Source organism: Corvus hawaiiensis, chromosome 3 (assembly GCF_020740725.1).
Source record: "Corvus hawaiiensis isolate bCorHaw1 chromosome 3, bCorHaw1.pri.cur, whole genome shotgun sequence".
NCBI lineage: Eukaryota > Metazoa > Chordata > Aves > Passeriformes > Corvidae > Corvus > Corvus hawaiiensis.
In genome coordinates, this window is record NC_063215.1 from 66,431,398 (window position 1) to 66,457,896 (window position 26,499).

Consider the following 26,499-nt stretch of genomic DNA (forward strand, 5'->3'; position numbering starts at 1 on the left):
TTCCAAGGACACCAAGACTGTCCTAGGCCAAAAAGTATAAACCAAAGAGCCTCTAAAGGGGGGGTAAGCTGAGGGCAAAACTGAAGCTTTAATTGGAGAATTAACCCTGCTATGCAAATGAACCAAACCTATAAAAGGGTGAAGAACTCGTGACCTGTCGTCCATCTTGGGGTCCATCTTGGCAATAGCCTCTGGCTTCCCAGGGGGTACCTTTGAAGGCCTTTCAAATAAATACCTACCTTTCTTCCCTTACTCCTGTCTAGTCTCTGTTTCTAGAAGGCCTCTTAAGGCATCATGGCCAGCAGGTAAGGGGGGGTGGTCCTGACCCTTTACTCAGTCCTAGTGAGACCACATCTAGAGTGCTGTGTCCACTTCTGGCTCCTCAGTACAAGAAAGACAAGATGTGACTGGAGAGGGTCCAGTGGGGAGCCATAAAGATGATGAGGGTTCTGGAGCATCTCTCTTATGAGGAGCATCTGAGGGAGTTGAGCCTGCTTAGTCTAGAGAAGAGAAGACAGACGGGATGTCACTAATGCATATAAATATCTCAAAGGTGGGTGCCAAGAGGATGGTGCCAGACTGTTTTCAGTGGTGCCCAGGAGGAGGAGAAAAGGCCATAGGCTAAAACACAAGAACTTGCACCTCAACACGAGGGAGAGTTTCCTTACACTGAGGGCAGCAGAGCACTGGAAGAGGCTGCCCAGGGAGGTCATGGAGTTTTTCTTTCTGGAGACATTCAAACCCCACCTGGATGCATTCCTGTGTCACCTCTAGGTAGCCCTGCCTGGGCAGGAGGGAATGGACTGGATAATTTCCAGGGGTCCCTTTCAGCCCTAAGAATTCGGTGATTCTGTGACCACTATTTCAGCCATTTCACAGTAAATGGTGACTGAGTGCTGACCATCACCTGTGATTTCTAATGATTTTAGTCCTTCATCTTACAAGGGAAAAAATTGCTTGGGCAAGGTCTGGGTAGTGACTTACTAAACCATGCCAGGAGGGAGAAGTGAAATAGCTTTTCCACATCTGCAAGGTCTGTAATTAATGAGAATCTTAGTGCTTAACTATGTTGTGTTATTGCAGATTAAATGAGATGAGGTGAGAGTGGCCCAGACACAAAAGGGCAAAGCAAGCCCTGGGAAAAATGGAGATCCCAGCTACATAATCACTATCCACTGTTCCCTTAATTCACGTACACAAAGGTGGATCAATTCAGTGTAAGTAACAGACCTTGAGTTCTCTTCATCCACATCCAAAGCATTTTTCATGATCTGTCACTAGCACCTCTCCAGGAGGCATCAGAGCTGAGAGCTGCATCAAGATGCTGGCAGTAGGCATTTGAGAAGAGGTTGTGTTTAAGGAAGTCAATGCTGGTCACTCTTGCCTATAACAAAATGAAAGAGGTCATTACATAACAAATATTTCCACCACCTGATTCTATTACACGATATATTTGAACAACTAGGTTTGCAGACAACATCCAGCTGTATCCACATATCTAGTCCATAAAACTAGGTTTCTTTCACTACTTTTTGCTCCTTTCCCAATTCTTCCAGTTGCTTTGCCCACTCATATCCCACAGTTTCTTTATTTAGGTAAGGTTTTTTTTTGAGAAGCAAGCCTTTAAATCTCTGTGCAGTATCTAGTGCCCAGACGAGTGTGAGATCCTGCACATCTTGCACTGGCCAGAAAAACTATCCAGGCAAACTATTAAGAAATAGTCTGTCTTAATTTCAGCAGTGGTGACTTCATCCCCTTGTGGGTTATCACAGCCTGAAAACAGTATCTGTAGTAATTGAAGTGCTTTCTCAAATTCACTTATTTCCTTAGCACAGCTTGTGTTGCCATTGCTACACAAAGATAAAGCTTTATCAGAGAACAAACTCTGACAATTTCAGATACTGTGTCTATGTCAGATGCAGAGGGTAAAAATGTTTTATAGAAAACATAAAAACAAAAAAAGGAGAGAGAAAAAAGAGGAGGCAGAGCCATAAGAGTACCTGAAGCATTCAGACCTAGCTGGAAATATAGCAGCTGCCATGCTACAGGTCTATGAAGACATTAAAAATCTGAAAGTTTTTTGATTTGATAAAATTATGAAAAATGCACATGTATGCTGCAAAAAACCAATAAAAGATCTGAAGAAGTCTTGCACAGTTGTGTGCTAAGTTGTGTGCTAACCAGATTTCACTTCCTCAGCAACAACACAGGCTTACAGAAAGCAGTGCAAGAGTTGCAGGAACCCACTTCCATTCTGACAGTGATTTATTATTGCCAACCCCATGATGTTCTGCAAAAGCAAATTTTCCCTTTCCATTTGAAATGCAAATTTTCTTTCAGTGCTGTTCTGACATGTAATTTTACTGGGGAAGGGTTTGGTAGAATGACTAGTGCTGTATTTTTTTCTCCCCAAAGGCTGAGTGGTCTGAACTCACAGCTTCTATATAGACTTGGTAATGCTGTAACTTTAAAAAACATCTTATTGTGCCTTAGACTGCATGCTGCAATGCTGTTTACAACTCTGTGAGGGTGGAATGGAGAAAGAGTTCTCTCAACTACAGCTGGGACTTTCCTGCTGGCAAGTCAGTTTGGGAATACCTGGAAAAGTGAGTTCTAGCCCTCCCTTCTCTTTCTCCTCGTGGGAACAAGCAAACCATCTGCTGTGGGTCCACATCTCCAGAACTGCCCAGGCTGGCACACAGCTCCACAGTGGGTTGTGCACATGCACACCATTCAGTTCAGGATGCTTTCACACTGTTGGCTTGGCTCCTTCTGGCAAAAAGTTTGCAAGACGCTGCTGAAAACACTTCTCTTGTTTTTTTAGTCACTTACACAGCAGGCATTTTCTAACCAAGTGCCAAGCGCCAGCTTCTGTTTCAGGAAAGAGAAATGCTGCCTTCTAGGGCTATGGCACTGGGAGAGAAAGATCAAGCAGTGTAACAAAAGCAGGACTTGTGAGACCTAATTCTGTGAACTCTCACCTGCCACGTTGCTGAGGGATGTCTGCAGTCACAGGCACAGCCTGTCACAATGGCCTCCTCTGGCTGAGCCTCTCTGTCACGGCTGAGGGTCCTGCCAATGAGAAATAGATATTATTTCTTTTAGAGTTTGCAGTTGTGGATTTTGTCATGAAGTGGAACCCATCCCACAAGGGCCTAACCTTCTTTCTTTCTTTTGTTTGAACATATCTTATCTGCCAGACAGAATAAGCGCTTATCTCCTACTATAAATGGATTTAACTTCCCATTCTGCTGGCACTCAGAAGAGCAATATTCAGCTACCAGAAATTCAAGAACAGGCCTCCAGAAAAGCTGATAGAGCAACAGCAATGAACCAGATGCTCCACCCTTATAAATTAGGAGATTATGCATAACCAGCTGTACCATATAAATGCCCAGTTTTATAGGATGCCATGGTCCTTGGTGTTTATCATATGGTGCAGCATCTGGCCAGTCCTGTTCATACCTCCCATATATCTGCTTTAATCAGATGTGGACTTGGGGTTTATTTACTTGCATGGCTTGATCTCAGCTAAGAATCACTTTGCGGCCCAGGGTGGGGTTCTGTTGTGAAATAACATTGGCTTTTGCCACAGATCTGTTAGACATTATCAAGTATTCCAGACTGCAGGGAATTAATCATAAATAGGTGGGGTTTTCTATGGACTTCAATGTTTGCTACAAAGATCAAAGATACAAATCTGTAAAACTCGTCTTAAAAAATAAAAGGAGAAATCTCAAACTCCTGAGTATTAGTTTGCCACAAAGGACACAAGACACAAAACAAGGGTGCTTTCTGCAGAGAAGGGAAGGGAAAGAAGTGACACTGGTGTTCATGATCAGGAAAGTTATAGTCTCCGTTGCAACTTGTTTTCAGAATCTTTTGTAAAAGGTTCCCAAGGAAAGAAAAAAACCTTTTAAATGTAATTCCTCAAATTATGAAGTCACTGGTTGTTTTATTGTGTTACATGTTTACTCCACTGAAAACCCAGTTAAAGAAGTGATTGCTACCAGAATTTTGGCTTGAGATGGGGAAAAATGGGAAGCTTGAGCCCCAATGCTTACAAGGAAAGGAATACCTGAAAAAGCTCAGTGATCTGAGGTAAATACTGAAGACAGTTTTAAATGTTTAAATATTTTGCTCTTTTCTAAGGCAGTGGGGCTCTGATGCTGAGTTGCCTACATATCATTACTAATGACAAAATGCAGCCCAGGAGTATCACACTGAGGACTAGACTCTTCACAAATGTCCTTTTAAACTCAAGAACCGGATGGCAATGAAGAGTCATTGTGCTAATTGTTATACCCACAAAAGAGCATCATAAAATTGTTATTAACTTAATTTAGTTATTCCAGGTAATGTGCTCCTAATACTTTTTTTTTTCTTTTTTTGGGTATAAGAAATCACAAATCATCCCAATTCCCAAGAAACAGCAATAAACTCTTGTTTTTCATTTTTTACAAGAGGAGTATTCTTTTAACATTGCTTTTTATGTGACGCTGGATTTGTTTAATAGCTGACAAGTACATGATTGTTACAGGGCTAAGGTTTTATTTCTAGGCTAACTTGTAAATATAAATTCTAACATTTGGAAGAAAAAAGATATCAGCAAAAAGACAAACAATAGCATTGTCTTTGTTAAATCAAACTTAAACACTTCCAGAGGGTCAGTGAAATCATGCTCTGAGTGGAATGAGACTCAGAGACACAAACCTGGAGAAGAAACTGCTGGAAAAGACAGAAAAGGAAAGAAGACAAAGTGCACACAGACAGGGGCTGGGAAGCAGAGAACATGCAGCATTAGAGCAGAAATGTGTATTTCAACAAGTATAGAAAATAGGAGCAAAGTAATTTGACGTACAACACAGACATTAAGCAGTTTCTGCTTTGGAAAAGGAGACCCATATTCCTATGGAGCAAAACTCTTTATTATGTCAAGGAGAAGATATACCTATAAGGACACAACATAGATGTATTCGGATCAATTTCAGAATTTCAAAGACAATTTCAGCTATTTCAAAAGCAACCTTAGAGGGAGAAGAGACATTACAGAGACAATTTCTAAAGCCAGAGAGAGAAATTCATACGTGATTAGCAGATACAGTGAGGGATCTGCATGAGATCCTCACGTCCTGAGGGTGGCAGTTGAAGCCATGCACACAGCATCTATGCTTGGGTGACTGAAGCTCTACCCCAGTCACTGAAATACCACTGTAATGTACTAATGGGATATTTACCAGGTACGAGCTGGACCCTGAAGTCATGTGTATTTGATTTGTAGGGTTACACTGACAAATCTGAAGAGAAAACCTGGTTATGGGGATGAAATGCAGATCAGATCATGTTGATGTGTACACTGGAGTTACAGGGTGCCTTGGGCACAATAGCCTTTCTAGTGCCAAGGATCTTCTCTTTGCCTTTGAGTGATTACTTTTATATTTGAATGATCACTTTTAAATTTGAACGATCTTGTGGAAAACGGAGTAGGATGAATGAAACTCTGGAAAATTAATGTGAAGAGATTTCAGAAATTGACTGAGTTCCCAGTTTGGTACTTCTTTTTATCACATTCATTCTGAATACTTTCTGAGGTTCTCTCCTCACTGAAATATTGCTCCACTCTCAAAAATAACATGAAAATGTATGTTAAAAGTACAGAAGCTTACTAAATAAATAGTAAAATCCTCTCAGGTGCACAAGAAGTATCATTATGCCATCCCTGAGCACACAAGGACATTATTTCTTGCCAGTTTGCTCCTCACTGGTGGTTGCCACAGAAAAACAGACTTCCAGAAACAACAGGAGACACAATGATATAAAGTACAATGTATTTTGAGTGCTTAAGATTTTGAAACACAACAGGCTGGGATCAAGCACAAGCAATGGGAAGACCTGAGTAGAACAGAACTAGGAAATCCAGCTGGGAGACACAGTAAGATCGTTTATTCTGTATGTTCCAGTCATACACCTCCTTGTTCTTCAAGCTGTGCTGTGACCTCAAAAAAGAACTAGAGCCACAAACAAGCAAGAGCTACTGCAGCTGTGTGATCCTCTCAGTGTGTGCAAACAGAGTATCTGTGATGCCTTGGAGAAAAGCTGGCCAAAATGGCTCGTGCTGGGAAAAGGTACTTCCCCTAATTTTTATACCTGCTGTATATTAAAGACAGCTGAAAGCACCAACTCAAATTACCATTGGTCCTCTAAAGGAACATTATGTTGTTCATATTTTTACCATGACTGACTATTACAACAAAAAAGATTCTGCTACTTCCAGATGAAGTAGGAAAAGTAACATTTCAGAGTGAGGCCATCAACCTGACCAAACAGAGAGCCATGCATTGGCGTAACCAACACCTGGCAACCTGTGGCAAGAAACATGACCTCTCAAGGTCCAAGGATAGCCAGTCATGTTATGGGGTAAGGTGGGAAAATAAGCCAAACACGGGAGGGAAACTGAACAGCCCAGAAGCTTCAGCTGATTTTCCACAAGCCTCTGCAATGCATGTGGATAATATCAACAAAAACACACCCAGAGAAATATTTCTAATGAAAAACTGGAATTTTGCTGCAAGGAAAAAATACGACTTATTAAAATACCATTCGTAACATTTTGGTTTTTGAGTGAAAAAACAAAATAAGATTCTCTTCTCTGTAGGAAAAAAACCCCCTGTGTCCTTAATCTTCCAGGCTGTGAGATTTCCGATGACATGTCTAAATTTCCTGGAGTAGGACAGGAATGGAAATTGTCCTAGACAGCTCTGATCAATCTTTATCTAACACATCCAGTCAGAACTCACTCTGCAATCAGTGACCTTTGGGAATGCTTTTCATGAGGTGCTATTTCTCTGAAAGCAGTATAATTCAATATATAATATTCAATGCTCCTGCCAGGAATGCAGCATACACATAATCTGAGGCAGGAGGTAAAAAGAGGACATTGCTCTGCACACTCATCAGCCTTACTTCAGGCGTTGAGGTTGTTCCAGCCACCCTCAGCTTCTTGTTAATAATGACAGCCCTGTGATTTCACCAACAGAGACTGACAGGTCAGCATTACATTGACAAGAGAACAAAAGAGTCTCTCCCCTGCCTTGGGTCAGGCCCCTTCCCTGCTCCAGGGGCTCTGCTCCTGCTCCCATTGCGCAAGTTTCACAAGTTACACTTCACAACACCTTGTTTCCTTGTGCTGGCTAGAAAAGAAAAAACAACACCCAAGAAACTTCTGCTGTGTAATCATGAGGGTCCAAACAGCTTACTGAAGTTTACGTGCAGCAAACTGAGTATTAACTCCCACCCTGCACTTCATTTCAGCTGGGAACAGTGCAGAACAGAGACATGGGTGTACCTCCATGAACAGTCAGGATTAAAAACATCTGTTTAATGCTTATGATCCAAACACTAGTATTTCTAATGATTTTCGAGACTTGAGTGAGCTGAAGACTGAAGTGTCACAACCAGCAGGCCAAAAGAGGAGACTGGAAGACATTAAACCCACATTATGCAGGCACAACAGAACAGAGAAAATAGCTGCTTATATTATTGAGCATACAGTATTAATGTAATATTTCTTAAGTAGAATCAAGTTTTGAGGCAGATTATGTCCCTAGACCTTTGCAGATTATATCCCTTCCAGCCTAAAAGCATTTCAGTTAACTGGAAAACAGCATGGACAAAATCAACAAGAGAAAGACAGTCAGTCCAGTGGGTTCAAGTCCTAGGGCATCCTTGGGATATGGAGAAGACAGAATTCTCAAAAACTATTTTCAGTTTCTTAGTGGCAAAGCAGGAGAAAAGAGCGAGAGGTTCACTCTTCCCTCTTGGCCATTTTGCATTTGCTGTCATGGCTCAGGAAGCTGTGTATTTAACCCTCACAAGCAATTTACTCACGGTTTTAGGCAAGGAATGAGCAGGCACTGGTGAGTGGACATAATGGGTGTGGATGACCGTAAGTCTGGGGAGGTATCACAATTATTTGGAGAGGCTATGAAGCAGAAGTAGGGACAGACTCTCTGCTTGCTATGGGCTGTGCCAAAATCAAAGCCAGCTTTCACAGTCCAAAGGCTAACTTCGCGCAATGATACAGGTCATCTGTTCACTTGCTTAGGGACAGCATTTTAGCCAGAGTCCACATAAAAACACCAGATGTGAATGTTTCACTACCAGAGAAGAGTCAGAATTACATTGTAAAGAAAATCCCAATTTAAATACTACAACTACAAGTCAAAAAAAAATCAAACCACAGTCATAAGGTATAATTTCATTTCTCATTGATAAGTGTGCCTAGCTTGGCAGGAGCCAGTCCTGGAAAAGTACATTTCAGAACTGAGCCTTTAATGAATGCATGAACACTCCTTTTTAAAAGAAAAGTATAAAAAGGAGGGATTTATTCCTGAAACAAATCTGTATTACTTTTCTCAGAAGAGGTACATTTCTACTCAGTGCACGCAGTTATTACTTCACAGATTGGAAAACAAAATAAAGCTGAAAAGAACAACAGCTAAATTCCAAATCCCAAGGCAATGTTTTCTAAATAAACCAAAGAACTATAAAAAGAAGTGTGGCTGAACCATGTACGGGATTATACTGACATGTTGTGGCAAGATGGAAGTAATGCAGTGCCTTAATCACATCTGTGACCATAAGCTACTCTGCTACGCTCTTTCCTCTGCTTGAAGAGCAGAGAGAAGTCTGGGATCCTCAGTCCCAAACGGAGGACAGGGACAAAGAAACTGAGAAAATGTATGAGCAAGATGTTATCACTGGATCCGTCCAGTATTTCCAACCATGGTATGTGGAACAGTGAAGTCATTTCCACATCTTAGCTTGGAGAGATGCAGAGCAGATTGCTTCCCTGTCTGAATCAAAAGTTGGAAACCCTCATCCCACACAGCTGCAGATGTGCATTTGGAGGCCTCCAACCTATGAGCTTTCAGCCAGTCGGAAAGCTCTCTGTTTTCAAAAAAAAATATCCCCAAATGATTCCACTGAATAATCTTTCCCATATCATTGATACATTGGGAAAAAAAGTTCAAGGACAAGCTGTGTTCTGAGACATGACATTTTCAGAGGAAAATGGCTGTGCAAACAAAATAATTAACAGACCTGTGGCAGTGAATAAGCTCCTGAAGTATGGAGGCTTTATAATAAGCCTTTCCATCTATGGATCCACAAGAATCAGTCTCAGTGCCGGAGAGCTACAACTCCTCCTAACCAGTGAATAGTTGTGGTAGGGAGGTAAAGGGTGACATGAACCAAGGCTGACCACCCATGGCTCCACCATGTCATCAGCTGCACAAGCTGGAGGACTTCTGCATGGTTACTTGGTGTGCTTTCTTTCTGGGCAATGAGAAATGTTTGAAACATGGAGCATCTTTGTCGGACCATGAAGACCACAGTCATTTAAACAGCAAGGCAGCTAGAAGAGCTCATCTTTCCTAGGTAAGAAAAAACACGGTCCTGTGAGGAAGACATTATTCAAAAATATTGACTTCAGTGGGAGTTAATCATCTAAATACCCCTATTTTCAGAGTGCCTTAAATACTTTCATGTATTTATCTTTGTAGTATCCATGTGAAATACAGAAGGGCATTAATCAGTTTGTAAAGATTTACAGGCAGCCAATCCCCTTTGAACTGACTGCTAAGATTACACAGAAAGCTTGTGGGCAATGCAGGGAACTGGATTTTGTTTTCTAAGATTTTAGGACCTCAAATACTAGACTGCTGTGATACTGCCTATCACACAAAAATAATCATCAATGTGATTTGGCATGAATGTGCCATAAGTGCCAAGTTATTTTAAGGGGAAATATCCATTCTGGCAAGCTGTGTTTCAAAAGATGCAGGAAGTCACAGAACAGCTGGCTCAGCAACAGAAAGGACACTCCCTTCTCTGATTCAGCCCTAGAATGACTAAAGACTATTCCTTCTTTTTTGCTACTTGGAAGAAAACACCAAAATTAACTCAGTTGGTTAGAACATGGTGCTAGTAATACCAACGTTGTGGGTTTGATCCCAGTATGGGCCATTCGCTTGAGAGTTAGACTTGATGATTCTTGTGGATCCCTTCCAACGCAGAATATTCTGCGATTCTGTTCTATTCTACTGGAAAAAAAGCAGCATTTTTGCGCAAAAGCACTTTCACTTTCTTCCCCAAGAAAGTGTGCTCTGTGTTTCAGCGGAAAACATCGACTCATTTACTTCTCAGGCCAGCAAAAATGTAGACACTCAGCCTACGGCTTGAGATGTGCTAACCACTGCTATGTCTTGACTTTTTAACCTCAGTTGCAATGTAAAAACAGATTCCTATTAATGACACTATTATGTACTGTTGGGGCCCTCCCCCCTGCCATGTGGTCCTGTGGGAGAAGGGCCCCGGGGTAGAGGCAGGGCCTATGGGGTTTCCTGTTGGGGAAGATGAAACAGGAAAGCCTTATAAATATGATTGCCTGACAAAAGATTTTGGGAATATGAAAACTACAGGCGACATCGAAACGAAAGCCACTTTTGAAATACCAAATCTTAGCTACTGAACAACTGGAAAACAACGGTATGGCCGACTGAAGGTAATCCCCTCTTGATTGGACAATACCCTCTGTTTGCAGGCAGGTCCAAGGGTCAGAGCAGACCCTACTAGCTCAGCAGAAGGGGTCCAAAGAGTAGTTTTTAGAAGTTAAGATGTAACACTCTATGGTAATATAAGAACTCTTATAGGCTGAATGTAAATGCTATAGGATTTGTATCTTGTATTAGATTGGTTAGTGACAATTAGAATATTCAGTACAGAAGATGATTTATTGTATTGTAACCAGGACTTCACCATTCCATTCTATTCTCATCACTTCTTCTTCAATCTCATTCCTCTCGCTCTCTCTCTCTCTTACCCGCTTACTCTCTTGCTCTCTTGGGCCTGCTCAGAGCTGCCAGCTGCAGCTCTAAGCAGTGCCCCTATACCCACGCCCTTTGCAATAAACCGCATGTTCCAAGATCTGCCTATAGAGATCTCTCGTCACCGTCACCGTTCGTCTCCGTCTGTCTTCGTCACCGTCCAGCCCACCAAAGAACCTACAGTCTGGCGCCCATCGTGATTGCCGAACCCACACCCAGCACCTACAGTTTCCCTACTCCCTGGTCAACCTCATTCCCCCCCTGGTTGTTTTGTGTTCCCCTGCCTGGGAAGGACCCTCTGGTCCCGTGATTGTTCAGTTCTTGGCCAAGTTGCCAACCAGGTAGCTGGAAAAATAAACATCTCTGAAAATATCTACCAAGAATCGGTCCATATATTTCTTTTCCATGGGCCTCGTTGTCTGATACACGTGTTGCAAGAATCCCCACTGCAACAATGTACGAAAGGAATTGAAAGAAGCAGCAGCACTTTTGACTGTGATGAACTTTATGTTAAGGTGAAATTAGTTTTGTTATTCCCTGCTACCTTGCACAGTACTTGGCTCCTCAGGCACAGAGAAGTATACAACTAAAAAAGAGTTGTGACTCCTGTAAAGAACCTGCAGTCCACAGAAAATGCACAGGCAATGCCTGTCGTGCCTACTGAGGAAATGTTTTCTGGAAGTGAACTATGTGCGGTATTATTATCTGTAGTATAAAGGATATCTATAGTAAAAGGAATAATGTTTCTGTGGCTGCTGGAAACTCACAATGTTGCTTCACATCCCTACCACTGTCTTGTGTATAATTCTCCTCTCTGTCCTGACATAAATGTTAGTTACCAGAATAAATGCAGATACAAATACCAAATGGCTTGAAGTATACTCACAAGAAAAATAAAAAGCATTATCTGCAAAATACTCAAAGTGTACCAGCAGTGAGAGGGTTTAAATCAGTATTTCTGTATTATACTTACAACTTCCTTGGTCAGAGACAAGAAAGTTGAAAAAAGCTACTTCACAACCCAGTGCTTCTGGTGCTTACATAGCATTGTGTTTCCTTGCACTGGTAAATTTTTTTGTATTTTATGTTACTGTAGAGACCAGAGAAAGCGACTCCAGCCAACTTGCTGGTCACCACGGCCCAATTTCACCCTCCCACTCTGCACATGCCACTGCCTACATCCCAGAGGTGTGCGCTGAACCACTGCATAAGTGGGCTGCTCCTGTCTGGGTGGAGCCCAGCAGAGCCTGCAGCAGCCCCTGGCACACACTGCAGTGCCAGCAGCCTGATTTTGGTGACACCCATCTTTACCTCCCAAGGAGCTGCACAGCTGTCAGCAGTGCAGAGTCTCCTCTCAGACTGTGCTAAAGGCTGTACGGGAACAGTAGCATCCCTCCAGCATCCATGGACTCCTCATCCTGCAAACAACAGGGAAGGCCCTGCCCTGCCACCCTTCCCTTTCAGTAACTTGATGCATAGACAGCTTCAGACTCCCTCCAGGCTCTCCAGCATGTCAGGAAGGCAAAGGCAAGGCATGAAAGCAGCAGTCAGGGTGTGCCAACAGTACAGATTATAACCAGAGAGGCAAGACATAGAAAATTCCAGTGTGGGATTATGGTAATAAGAAAGACTTCTCTCCAGTAATTCAGGCACTTCACCAAAGATTGTGCACTGTGCTAAGCACCATGCCTAGAAACTAAGTGCTACAATACCGAATGCTGCAATGCTGAATGTTGCAGGGCATGAATCCCATTTGTCTCCCTACCCCATGGAGCCCTGTCAGAAGCGCAGAACTTTGCAGCCATGTGGTGACCAACAACCCTCTGCAGGAAGCAGACAGGAGGAGAAAACAGACCACATCAGAGCATCTTGTGAGTTGCCAAAAGAATACATGTGCTATCTTGAAAAATTTATCATCTGAACACTTGAAAATGGCAACTTGCTTTGAAAACTATCAGCATTTCAAATTTGGCCCTTAGGTACAGTATCCATGATCTTTCCAGAGAAACCTGAAGAGGCAAAAAGCCTTGCTTTCCTCTTGAACTTCTGCTTCTCCTCGGAGGTGAAGTCATGGAGGGACAATGTGACAGTCCTCTGGATTCTTGACACTCACACCTTGACCATGCAAGGAAGTTTCTGTGGGTGAGCTATGAACTTTAGACCTGATGAAGTTTTCCCAGACAGCTAGCTCTACACTCTGATTTTTTTTCACTTTTGTTTATAGGACAAGCTTCGCTCCCGACTCCTTCCCTGATCTTCTAAAATCAGCAAAGCACAAAACAAATGTAGAAGTTGAAAATCGGATTTCCTGAGGGTGAAGCCTGTTACACTATGAGCACACACGCCAGCGACAGAAGATAACTGGTAGAAACTCAGATGTTTGTTATGCTTGCTGCTATTTAAACAATTTGCTTTTACACTGTTAATAAAACCAATAAAAACTTCTGCACAGCAGCAAAACCAGACCAGTAAGGACATGGCTTGAGCAGAGTACAGAAATAGAAGGTTTCTTGAGGTGAGATTAGTCAGGCAATGGGCAAGTGGCAGCATACCTGCTCAGGGATGACAGCAAAGCCCAGGGGACCATATAAAGGCAATAATAGTGGGCAGGGTTAAGCATGAATAGCCAATTTTTAAAAGAGAAATCTCTACCTAATATATGCTCAGAGGTTTTACACAGAATTTTGTGAACACACACAATTCAGGCAGCCAAGCAGCTGGCTATATACTCGATCATCTCTGAAGTAGGCAGCCTCAGCAGTCAGACTCCAGCTTTAATCCACCTGTAAATTCCCCACTTTCCCATGTGATTTTCCAGAAAGAGGTGTTACTATGACTGGAAACAAGTTTATGCCTGATCTCTGTTCCCTTTAAAGTCAGACTGTTGCTCTGACCTCTTGTGCTACTGCTGCTTGTCAGTAACATGCTGTAAGAGATGAGGAAGTACAAACTATCACAATTAGATTTCCATGGCACTGTTAACGTGAGGTGTAAGTCAGCTCAAACCGGCACACTTGCTACCTTTACCATTATTTTAGAAAATATCACGGCATCAATTAAGCTGAAAACTTCTCAGATAATTTCCTACATTTTAACACAGTAACAACAGTATAATGTAATGGGACTGTAACTTCTCTCTGTAGGCAGATGGCAAGACAACACACAAAGCATTGTAATGACCAGTGTGGGGTGTTGTTAAGACATGAATTAAAGCTCCTGGACTGGAAAACCTTTTTTTTTTTAAATAGATTTTATAGGTATGAACTACATTACAGACACATGCTTTCAGTGTGGGCTCATTAAAATTACCAGAAATTAAGAACATGCTTAGCTGGTACTTTTGAGGTTGATCTGATTATGTGTCACCCATCTAGTTTTGTCTGCATCTAGTTATTCTCTCTCATGGAAAGCCCTGTCAAGGTGAATCCTCTGACATACGTTTTCAAGTGTTGCAACACATCCTGTGAGGTAACTTCAAATCAAACGGAATTGAAACTGCACCCTTGAGCAGCCTCTTTCAGGCCAAATATCCAACATGAGATTAGAAACTTTATTTATCTTCAACTTTGAATTCCAATTTTAATAGGACTCTATCGTAAACATACATCTGGGACAGCATGTAGTTGCCTAAATCGGGGAAGCAGGTACATCTTAGGTACTATGGGTATCCTGCCTGGTCTTCAGCTGCCACTGCAAAAGAGATTTCAGGCCTTCCTGTAACACATAGGTTTCCCTATACCTGTCCTTGCAGGTGTCCTGGATACTCAAGGAAATGGTACCCTGAGTATCAGATATTATCAGCTACCAGAGTGCTGCGTATTGATATCTCTGTCCTTTTAGCTGGTGATGTATTTCCCTCCTGCAAGTTCTTGGATGAGGTGCAGCAAATCGCACACCCTCTTTCACATAAACTGAAAACTGCCATCACAATGAGTGCAGGTCCTGCATCAGTGCTTAGGTGCCCACTCCTAGGCTGACTTGAAGCTAGCCAATTTGGATGCTGTTAACAAGGCAGTACGCCCCAAAAGCAAACCCCCTGACTACTGCAGCCCACACAGAGCTTCATATTCCCTCAGACACACTGCTATAGGCATCTCAGGTACCTCGGATACAGGTCTAGATGACACCACGAGATAGCATAACCCCAGCACAGTGAGTGCTTAGCTCTGGTTGTGCAGCGTGGTGAAAGCCATACATGTCGCTGCCTATGTCCCTGAGGTCTGTGTAATTCACAGTGCTGTCCCACTGTGGCTGCAGTGCCACCCGGCCTCACAGCAACCCATTCTCATTACTCTGGTTGGGGAAATCTTTCCCCTTGCCTGCACAAACCACCCCTGCTATTGTATGGAGATTTTTGCTTCCTTGAAGCAGCCATGGTAGGCCAGTTTGGAAGCCAGGATACCAGACTTAAAAGGTTAATGATCTATCTATTATGCTAAATCCTGTGCAGCAGCACTAATTCTTCCTATTCAATCATCCTTTTCCCAAGAGCTTGGGACAATACGAGAGACATGGAAGGCTACTGATTTATTGCTGTCATGCAAAAGGTCAGACTAAGGAAGACCAGACACTAGAGTCTGTTGCCCTATAAACTTAGTATATTACAAGCTGTTTGTTAGCTTGTCTTCAAAACATCCTTTGACAAACAGCCACTATAAAAATAACACTTGGAGATTTTCAGTAACTTGCATTTCACTTTTCTGGGTTTTTTTCCAAAGGAAATGAGAAAATAGGTTCTATCACCTTCCAGCATCACATGTTCACTCTGAAATGGAAGCCAAGATACTCTGATTTACCATATGGGCTATTTACACATCACATCTCCATGAGGGATGAATTGATGAAAGTTATCACAGAAGATAACTCAACAAGACAGTAGCAAAGATTTCTGTTACTGAGTTAGAAACCCAGAGTATACAAAAATCAGTAATAAATATGTTTTCATTGAAATAAACTGGCATATCTCTCACTTTTAAGCTCCAAACTAGTGTTTAGGACTACTGAGAACACAAACATCAGTCTATACCCACCAGTAGAAAAATGTGCTTATATATGGTGTATTTTTGGATATAAAAACATTTATGTGTGTAATGTAGATATATATATATATGTTGATATATAAGATGATTTAATATATATGAGCATATATATTCTGTGCAAGCTGAGAGACACAAAAGAACCTAAGCCACAACTTCAGAGCTTCTCTTTGTAGGAGAGTTACCTTCTGACAGCAAGACAAATGAAATGGCAGCTGTGTTCATTCTCTAGCGCTCATGCTTGTTTAGTACTCTGATTAATGATGAGTGCTTTACTTAGCCTAATTTATCTCTCACAAGCCTTTATATGCTGCTCAGAGCCCAATGTAAACTTTATGCGCAGATGCACCCACACAATAAAATGATTCCATATTGAAAATTACTTTAGTTTAATTTCAAAGTGAGTCCCCAAGGACCTCATTGGTTGGGATGCAGTATCTTGATCTGCCTTGACTTAAAGCTTGGGTTCATGGGCCATCCATAAAAGTTGCAATATTGCAGTAAAAAGGTGGAGTAGATATTAAAAGAAAACAGTGACATCCAGTTGCTACTTTGGTAAATTTTTTAGTTCATTTGAACATTTTGGAAAAAGAGGGAAAGGAGCAAGGGCACTGATAGAGGAAAAAACCTTTTATATTGGAAGTCCATCCTGGGAAGATTTATCTATCTAAGCAAGGTAAGAAACTCTAACCTTTACTCTAAGACTCCTTCTGACTGAGAAAATTATTCCATCCCAGAAAAAAGTATGAAGCACGAGCCTTCTAAAAAAAAAAAAAAGATGGAATCCTGCTGTGTCCTTATAATGATTTCTGACTACATTTCCACTATTATCTGAATAAATATTTTATGAGATGAAAGTATTTGATAAAATGGCATAATGTGGGATAATCAGAAGGAGTTTCAACACATCTTCGTGGACTCATTTATTGCAACCTTTGCACCGATAAAGAGCCAGGTCAGCGAACTCTATGTGAGTACTAAACAGCTGCAGAAGCTTAGAAATAGCCTGTGGTGGTAGAGTGGGTAACAGGAAAAAAACACTTTGTCATAGAGACAAATGCACATAGTTAGGCAGATGTGAACTCAACAACACTTACTGTCTTTCAGCAAATCCAGCAGAAATCAGGAATAACTCTCAAATTGACATGTAAACTCCTATGAGAAGGAAGCTTTTTAGTCAAAAATTAAAGCATCTTCTATGTGGAAAGGCAAAAATGAAAAACAAATTAATGATAGTTCTTCACATCCTAACAGCAAAGAAGAGAAGCCAACTTAGAACACATATCCATTCTCTACATTTAAGTAGTTCTTGCTTTTTCAGTGAGATGAATGCTACCAGCTATTTGGCAGGCCACTGCTGAGACCTGCAAAGGGCTTGCACATCCTCATCAATTGGCTAATTGGACATTCATTTTGAGACTAATCTTACTCAGAGCTGCAACTTCAGCTTTGACTGTATATTTTCTCTTTGTATTTTCTCTTTGTATTCTCTTAGTATTTAATTTTAAATGTAAGCTGATGCATTGAGTGCAACTTTTCTAAATAACACTGCTCTAAAGCAATAAATACAGATATCCTTTCATTAAGTTTCTTAAAATTAGAGCTGGTATGGTAAGAAAACAAAAATAAAAATTATCCTTAAACTCTTTGAGATTTTTGTAGCAAATATAAATTTAGCACTTATTTTCTTATTAGAGCTAAGATGCTCTAATATGTTTTGTATGACATTGATGTTGATAAATATAATGCAGAAGTTGCAGTTTCCTGCAGAGATGAATTGTTGACATTTTAGAAAATAGATTTCATAGAATTTACAATGACTCAAGTATTCATGCTATCAAGCATTTGTGTGGTCATATTGATTTCTTTACCATTACATAAAAACCACGTAGCAACAATGCTTTATTACTTCAGAAGTTAGTGGCATGAGTTATAGCTAATGCTTTCAAAATGATACCATTATTGCTTCTTTATAGGCTATTTGTTTCTTCATTCAATTTTCTCAAGCAACAAAATACTTGTAAAAACTTGATTTCAAGAGTTGGTAGTCTGATACTGGAGTTAAGCAGGGAAGAAGAAAGTAACAGAAACTTTATTCAGAAGCTGTAAGATTTTCTTATTTTCTGAACAACTATAATGGAAGCAAAATTTCTGTTCAGGTTATTGCTGTTACTACTATAAATGCAAACTTATCCTCTAGCCTCTGAAAAACAGGGCGGTGATTCCTATAGGTAATTTCTAGTTGGTAACCTCATTAAATTTTTGCTGTATTAAACTTCATGCTCATACATTTACTGTGTTCCTGCTTCTGTGAGCTTTAAAATCACCTTCAACTGCCATGGGTTTCAAGGAACCTGTCCCTTGCATCATAATAACGATTATTCACAGAATCATAGAATAAGCTGAGTTGGAAGGGACCCACAAGGCTCACGGAGTCCAACTCCCAGCCCTGCACAGCACCATTCCCAAGATGATGGGAAGCGCCATGTCATACTGCCTGTGCATGCTCCTGCTCCACTTAGAAGCACTTTTTTCTACTGTTAGGGCAAAATCCTGCCTTTAGGCATCCCTCCTTCCTTAACAAAACACTGCTAGAGTGACATCGCTCCCTCTTTCATACGTGCCATGTCTTTCATTTTCACAGGAGAAGCCATTCATTATTTATATGGAAAAAGCCCTCTCCATCCACGTGAGTAACTTTCATCTGTCTCTTATGATTTATTAAGCATTTGCCATGTTTTTCCTTTTCTTCGTTACATTATCATAACAGGGTGGTACCACCTTGAAAAGGACAGTTTCCACTCTGTTCCCAAGGGGAGGTAACCGAGCACTTTTGTGTAAACTTTTGAATGCTTGACTTCCTTATTCACAGTTTCTTGAGTATGACCGTACTTTGCACACCTAATTCCTAGGTGGCAGTGCTGCCTGGGCTAAGCAGACCATGTTAGGCCACAATGTGAAGGGTGATCCCCCCAGCAGGCACACCGTAAGTACAGTTTTGGACATGTCACACCTGCCTGTGTGATGGCCATTGCATCTACATGTTTGCAGTGAACTCTGCCCTGTGTGTGGTGGCCCCAGTCTTACTGCCCATGTGATAAAATAGTCCTGAAAATATAAATTATCCAGATTCAGGCTTATCTGATTTCAAAGACATGACTGACTTTGGGCACTTAAGTTAATAATAATGTCTGACTTTCTTGCTGTTTGCAGCACTAATCACAAGAAGATCTCCCCAAGTGAATTGCAGTCCTCCGTTTTAGGAAGACACCTAAAATAGGTGTTGTTTTCGAAACTCAAACACGTGAACAGAGGACTGAAAATCAGACTTTTTAAAGCTCAGGCATGTTAGCCATGCAGATGTGGTAGCACTACAAACAAGCAGCATTAAAAAAACAGCAGGTGTTCAAAAATAATTTGTGAACATAGAGTAAGCCCACAAATTCAGATGTCTGATCTAAACCCAGATGAGATTGCATCATTCTTCTACTTCTCAGGCCAGGAATGATGCCTCTAGCAGCAGGGGAGGTAGCTGAGATTTCTGCGGTTTCTAGGCCAGGTGTCATAGTATAAAGGATAGGTTGGACTCTTAGGACCCAGGCAGGAATAGGTTTCCCTCCTGTTCCAGGTGTTTGCTAGACTCATTTCTCTCCTACAAGGCTGTATCTTAATGTTTCTGATAAGCAATTTAAGAAGTCTGGTTTGCAGGACAGGCACATTTTTTAGCATATCGTCATCGTGATTTTCTGAAGGTTTATGAGAGACCTCTTGGGAGCTTAATCCTTCCTACTTTTGCACAGCAGGATTTCTCTAGTTATGCCTTATCATACCACTTAATTATCCAACAAATTAATAAAGGGAAGAGGATGAAAGAAATAAAATGACTTGAGTAGCCCAGTGAAACCTATGCATACAAATGACACACTGAGTCATTATTCCTCTACTAACTCCTCCCAAAGAGACAGTGGGGAGATATGCAATTCATGGTCAGTCCAATCAGGCTGCTCTTGATCCCACTTAATCCTTGGGCACAACCTTCTGATGTTCTGGAGGCTGCATTCTGAGGACAAGATAAATGATGTCTCTTCAGGAAGGATATCAGTTGTTTTCCTTTAGAGGAGGCATTACCTGATTTCTACCTGCAGCAGAGGATCTTAAATCAAATTTCATCTTGCAGGCTGTTGGACTCAAGCATTTCCCAGAGCACTTTCTGTTTCAGTGAGTGTCCTGGGTCAAGCTCAGTTGGGAATAGTGCTGTTATGATTTTTACTTCTCAGTCATGGTTAGTTTTCTTCCACCTCGGTGAACTCACTTTGGATTTGGTTTTATGAATCAGGAGTGGTCTTGGCTGTGCTCAGTGGTTTGGTCGGCTGTTCTGGGCTATGCAAATCAGGATTTGTGAATACACCACTCAAAATAGCTCTGCAGATGTGACTTAGGAGAGTGGAAGAATGACTTTTACTTCTATGTTTGCAATGGTTTAACTTTACTGGTTTTGGCAGTATCAGTAGACCAAGACAGATCAAGAATATGTGCCACATCCTCCTACATGCAATATTGTGGAAAATCATAACTACTCTTAATTGAATTAGAGACAAGGAAAAGCTCCGTTAAAGGTATTAACAAGTGGGGTCACTGCAAGGCTTACCATGCTTTCCTGGAGTGTAAGTCTTATAATAAGCAGTTTAATTTTAGAGGTGTGAAAAACAAGGTTCACTCTCCTGTGAGAATTTAAAGGGTTTAATATAAAGACAATAAGAGACACATAAAATAAAGCAAAGGGATAACAGCCGGGTGCCTTGGCGCTCTGCAAGAGCACACCTGATGCCTGGGAATAGTCTTTTTTATACCATTTTTACTGTCTGTTCTCTATGCATATTCAAACTTTTCCAGGAACTGTTCTGCATGGCCACTCCTTGGTTCCGCCTTTTTAGAGCATGCGTATTCTTCTGCCTTGCGGTTTTATTTCTTTTGATTCTTGGGGTTGGGCTCGCTAGGTAAGAGTCGATGGTAGGGTGGATCTCTTAATTCTCCAGACAGTCAGGGCTGATTGCAGCTTTGGCCTCTCTGCCCCCCGGGCAGAGCGGTGATAGCGGCTCTCGGACCCTCCTGGCCGCCCGTTCTCCGGGCGGAGCAGCCTTTGGGCCCTTTTGTTCTCTGGACAAAGTGTTGACTAGCAGCTTCTCGGGCCTCATCCTCTGTTTGCTTGGAGGTTATCTTACTTGCTCACACTTGCTAACATTCTTGCTAAAAAGAAAGAAAACTACATCCACGCAGCAAAAAGCATTTCTAACATTATATAATATCTACCTTAATACTTGCGAGAAGCCAATATTGTATGTTTATAACAGAGGGATTGTCAAAAGAAGGTGAGATGGAATATTCAGAAGGAATTGGTTTTTTCTGTGAGGAGACCTTTATTTTGTGACTTCACTGTCAAAAAGATCAAGAAAAAGTATATGTGTAGCAAACAGCCGTGGGCTAGGAACATCAGCCTCAGCAAAGAGCTGCTTTCACTGCTCCACTTAGGCTTAGGCTTCTGAAAGTCACAAAGCCTAGAGCTCCAGGGACACTGGAGGGAGTCTCTTGAATTGACTCCCTTCGGTTAACCCATGACATGGTGGAGCTGAGGTTCAGCTGCAGGTGGCACCATCTTGACACAGGACTGATATTCTGGCTGCTTTGGAAGGGGACAGAAACGCAGAAGGATGTATACATCCATTTTCAACTTATTAACTGCAGGTAACCTATACACAAAGTATCTCCACACATGTTGGCTCCTGGTATAGGAAAACTTTCTCCTTGGTCATGTTTGCATTTATTAGAAACACTTTGTAAGAGACAAAAGGCAAAGCATTTGCAAAAGATCCAACTGAACTATCTCTAGGGTTTAGAATATGTACTACTCTCATTCATTTGAACTTGAACTTTAGGTAGCTCCCTGTACAGCTGTGTAGGTGTATTCCTAATTACAGCTGTGTTTAAGAATGATTTTTCATTGCTGCTGATTGTTTTACCTCTGAGTTAAAAGACTGCTTATTTTGTTTAGTCAATCAATCTACAAAGAGCAAAGAAGGAATTTTTAAGGTGTTTCAGTTCACTGTGAGCAAAAGCAGGACTTTCAGGCCCGTTTATTCTTCCAAAGTTCTGAAAAAGAACTTTGTTTAAATGAGATCTATTAAACTCTTTATCGAAGGTCTTAAAGAAATATAAACATCTGATCCTTTTCCTTCAGCCTATGACTGAAAATAACTGTGCTGGTTTTCATACCTTGAAAATTGTGAAGTTTTATATAATCTTTTACAGTAAATGACAGAAATATTTTAGGAAACAAGATGATGAAGAACCTCTTTCACGAGAGGTATTTTATGGGGGAAGATGAGTAACTTGTTACACTGAAACTACTGTAGCACAAGGAATAAGCTATAAACTCTGTCTGGAGGAGCATGAATTGTCACTCAAAAAATTTTATTTCACTCAGTTTTCTCTTTCAAAGCTCTGATAGATTCATATATCAAAGAAGGGATAAATGCTATTTAACTTATATAACTCATACCCTGTGTAAGTATACATTTATTTTCAAAATGTGAGTGAATTTCATAATCAGAAAGGAAGTAAAGGAAGTATCACAAATAAATGAGCTGGTTTATTTTCCTTTGGATACTTTCTTAGGAGTTTTTAAATACCAGCATGAAGGGTAGCAAAGCTAGCAGTCAGACAGTCTTCCCATTGATGTGAACAGGGTCAGAAGAACTTTCTGGCAAAGCAACAAGTATCAGGATCAGCAAAAGAGACACCTTCCCATCAGTCTTCTGCTGAGCTGAACAGCAAGATGACCATTGCCTCTTGATTGCACCAGCAAAACCTAGTAGCCTGCACCTGAGTTTTAACCTGGCTGGGAGAATACAGATTCAACAACAAAGAACTGATTAGTAGGCAAAGGACGTTGCAGATATGAGAGGCATAAAACTGTACAGTATCAGAAAAAAAGCATCCCAATCTAACCCTAAACCAATTGGTTAAACCTAAAAAATCCTCTTGGAAGGTGGTTGTTCAGGTTACACAAGACACAGATTTGTTCCTGCAGTGAGCACAAAACACAAACACCATCCTTCTCAGTTCTGCATCTGGATTTCAAAACATAGTCTGATAGCATCTTTTAGTATTTTCAAGCACTTTTTCTTTACATTCCTCTGAAGATTACTATACTGCTACTGTTCTGTTGAAAGAATGCAAAGGCAAAAATTTCCTGAAATGTTTTCTGAGCAACAGTGTAGGTTTATCTTTTCCATGTATAATTTAAAAAAGCATCCAAGGCAGCCTACCTGCACCTTAAATTAAAACAATTAAAAAATTTCCATAGAAAGATCAGCTGTGCAAGGCTGGATTGGATTGTGGCCACATGTCTGAAGTTTCCAGTTCCTTCTAGTACTCATGTTGTTCTTTATGGATACATTTGGTAATGTCGCATGCTATATGCATTGAAATGACTCTTTCATTTACACTCCTGAGTTAAACTATTTACAGAGTAAAGCATAGGCCCTTGATTTCCTAAGACCATCTCTCTATTTGCTGGCAGGAGGAAACGTCTCAGAAAAGTTCTTGTCTTCACCAATAGCAGGCCCAGATCCAGTGGGATGCATCTTGTGATTCTCTTGACTGAAACTCTATTTTTGTCCAAACAGGGCCTTTCTTATTGCTTGCAGACAGTAAATATAGTCTGTAGAAATATCTGTGCAGTCCATCTACCTCACTCTTCGCCTGCTAGCACACCCAGCAACAGTCACCACCCAAGCACAGTCAACATATCACCATCAATTGGCAGAAACACAAGGCCAGACACTGCCAGCCTCACTCAGGCAAATTTCCAATGAAAGCCAACAGCAACTTAGACTGAGAAAGGAGCGTGGGATTACAGGTAGTGTTGGAGCCAAAAGCCGTGTGTGCACTGTTCCACAAAATAAACATATTTCTAAGAAATGTGAGCAGTACTGAGAATGAGAGGGAGATTGCTGAAAAGCACAACTATGACTTGATTTCAACTGCAGGTCTTGTGATCAGGGAAAGAGAAAGAAAATAAAAAGGGCACTCACAGTCCCAGATTGATGCAATCAAGCTAGTTAACACTCCCCACCCTGTCAAGCACAGAATTTCCTCCCTCCTGCTGGGCTTCTAGGGCTAAGGATGTCAGGTGAAAAAAAAACCTCAAGCCTGCCAGCAAGTTCCTTGGAGAAGCAAACTGCTCCTGAACACCTGTCACAGAGCATCTTATCAGGAAAGATTATAATCTCTTTCTCACACTTACTTTACAAAGGTAGAAGCTTATCCTAACACCATTTCAACACCCAGCTAAAAAGGAGAATAAATCAAAATGTCAAGGATTGGATTTTTTTTCCATTTATGATACATAATCCTAAATGTTCTTCTGACTTTTTCCATTGTACAGCTAAATTAACTTCTTGAGCTAATTTTTTTATAATAAAGAGTAAATTCTTCAACCTATTCAGTCTTTTAGCTACTTTGTACTGCAGTTAAATTCTAAATAAAACCCCTCTCTTGTACAATTAATCTGGAGTAAATCTGCAGAAGCTAAGGGCTATATGCAAATTTGCTGTAATGTAAATGAGAGAGATCCTGTCCTGCTAAAATTAGATTATTCCATCATTAATCTCTTACGTATATCCTTTATTTCAGACAGAAAAAATGAAGATGGAGAGGAAAAAGATCAAAATACAATGGAAACAAAGCTCCACTGTCATGGGTGAAGATGCAGTCAGAGGTCATAGCAAATAGTACTGGCAGTGCCAAACTCTGGCAGGAAAAGGGTATTAATTTTTCTCTTCAAGATAAAAAAGAAAATGGAAAATGAGACACTGAAATTGAGGGGCTACTTCCACTCTTTGTAATACTCAGAAACTTCAGCCACTTGTGACAAGGTTTCCCGTCTAAAGCCAGGCTCCAGTCTTCAAAAGTCAAGTCAGCTGGGACATTTCCAAGATCAAGGGTAGGATAATAAAAAAAAAAACACCAGAAGGCCTCCTCTCCCCACTTCTGCTTAAAACGCCATTTATCCACAAGAGTTTAAGAAGTTTCAGCTGAATGTGGAAACATTTCTAGTTAGAGAAAGTAGTGTTATCTTTCATCAAAATCTTCGTGAAAAATCTGGCCAAAATTTATTGACAGGAGAGACACTGTCCAGTTGAGTACCTGAACTCACTATAGGTCCTCTCATCATTCATGGTATGGATACTTAAGACTGTGAGCAAGCCAGATTACTTGCCTTGAGACCATGGCTTTGAACTTTGGAAAGCTGTGTTGTCTGTGGAGCCAGAATGAGGCTAGAAACCTCATTTTCTCAGCACACTTTCAGACTGGGCCTCTGTATGCGGACAAAGGCATCAAGTACCCCCTTCCTAACACAAACAGCACAGCAGGCAAAAAAGCAGGAGTTGCAGGAAAGACACAGAGTGACAGAGTCAGCTAATCTGGGAAAGAGACCAGTGTGGAACACTGTAGTGTATATCTCTATAAGTATATAGATACTTACAATATATATTACTCTGTACATGTACCATGTACAGCTTCTAATCCTCTGCAAATTAGAATCAGATAAACAAGCAAGACAATAATTTCCAGACACAGCCTCTTGTTCTACCAGTCAACCCATGCTGACCATCACTTCAGTGAATTGATCTGCAGCAGTTGCATTGACACCTGGCTCTTGTTTGCATGGTACTCCTTTTATGCAGAAAGGCCCGAGGGAATGGTTGGTGATGAAAAGACTAAGAGACCAAAAACTAGCAAAAGAGTGCCAAGATGGAGGAGGTAAACTTGAAGGGAACAGAACAACTGGGAGGACAGCGAATCAGGTCAGCTGGCAGGAAAGGAGCTGGCTGGGGTCTATCTCAGGGAAGAAGGGCTGATGTCTCAGCACCTTCAACTGCTAGAGCCTCCCCACGTATTCAGTCTGTAGCACCCCACGAGCACAGCGTGCACCCTTTCAGGTTCTCTCACCTCCTGCTCTCAGTGAGGGCTGCACTGAGCAGCTGTACACACCCCCAGCAAGAGCTAAACATGTTATTTCTCACAAGCCCAGAAATGCTGAGGTGGGAATGTGCCTCTGCAGTGCCTCTACTCCAACCGGGGTCAGGTGGAACAGGATGCTCAGCTCCATCACCAGATGGATTTTGAGTATCTCCAGGAATGGGGACTCCATAGCCTCTTACCATCTTCAAATACACAATTAAATGCGAAGTAGTAGGGAAAATCATATCTTTGAACACCCAGTGATGTAGCACGTTGGCCTTCAGCTTCCTCCGGAAAAAAAAAAAAAAAAAAAAAAAAAAAAAAAAAAAGGTGCGCAAGAGCATCCCACTCACGTCTCACGGTGGTTTCGAGGGAGAATTATTCATCAGTGAAAGCACTGAGGGGTGCAGCAGAAATCACCCCGCAGCCTGGAGACGGTGTCACGGCGGGACGACAGGGCCGCGGCAGCATCCCCGGGCGCTCACCGGGTCCCGCAGGCCCCACGGCGCCGCGGGAGCGCTCCCGCCCAGCGCAGCACCTCCCGCCCGGCT

At 41.4% G+C, this 26,499-nt stretch overlaps 1 long non-coding RNA gene across 1 annotated transcript; it reads right to left on the reverse strand.

Moving 5' to 3' along the window:
• Positions 1-245: 245 nt before the first annotated feature.
• Positions 246-26,479, reverse strand: LOC125322394. Its single transcript, XR_007201966.1, has 3 exons — positions 26,302-26,479; positions 2,982-3,072; positions 246-1,384 (listed from the first exon to the last, which is right to left on the reverse strand). It is a non-coding gene; the product is annotated as an uncharacterized LOC125322394 (long non-coding RNA).
• Between the last annotated feature and the right edge of the window lie 20 nt (positions 26,480-26,499).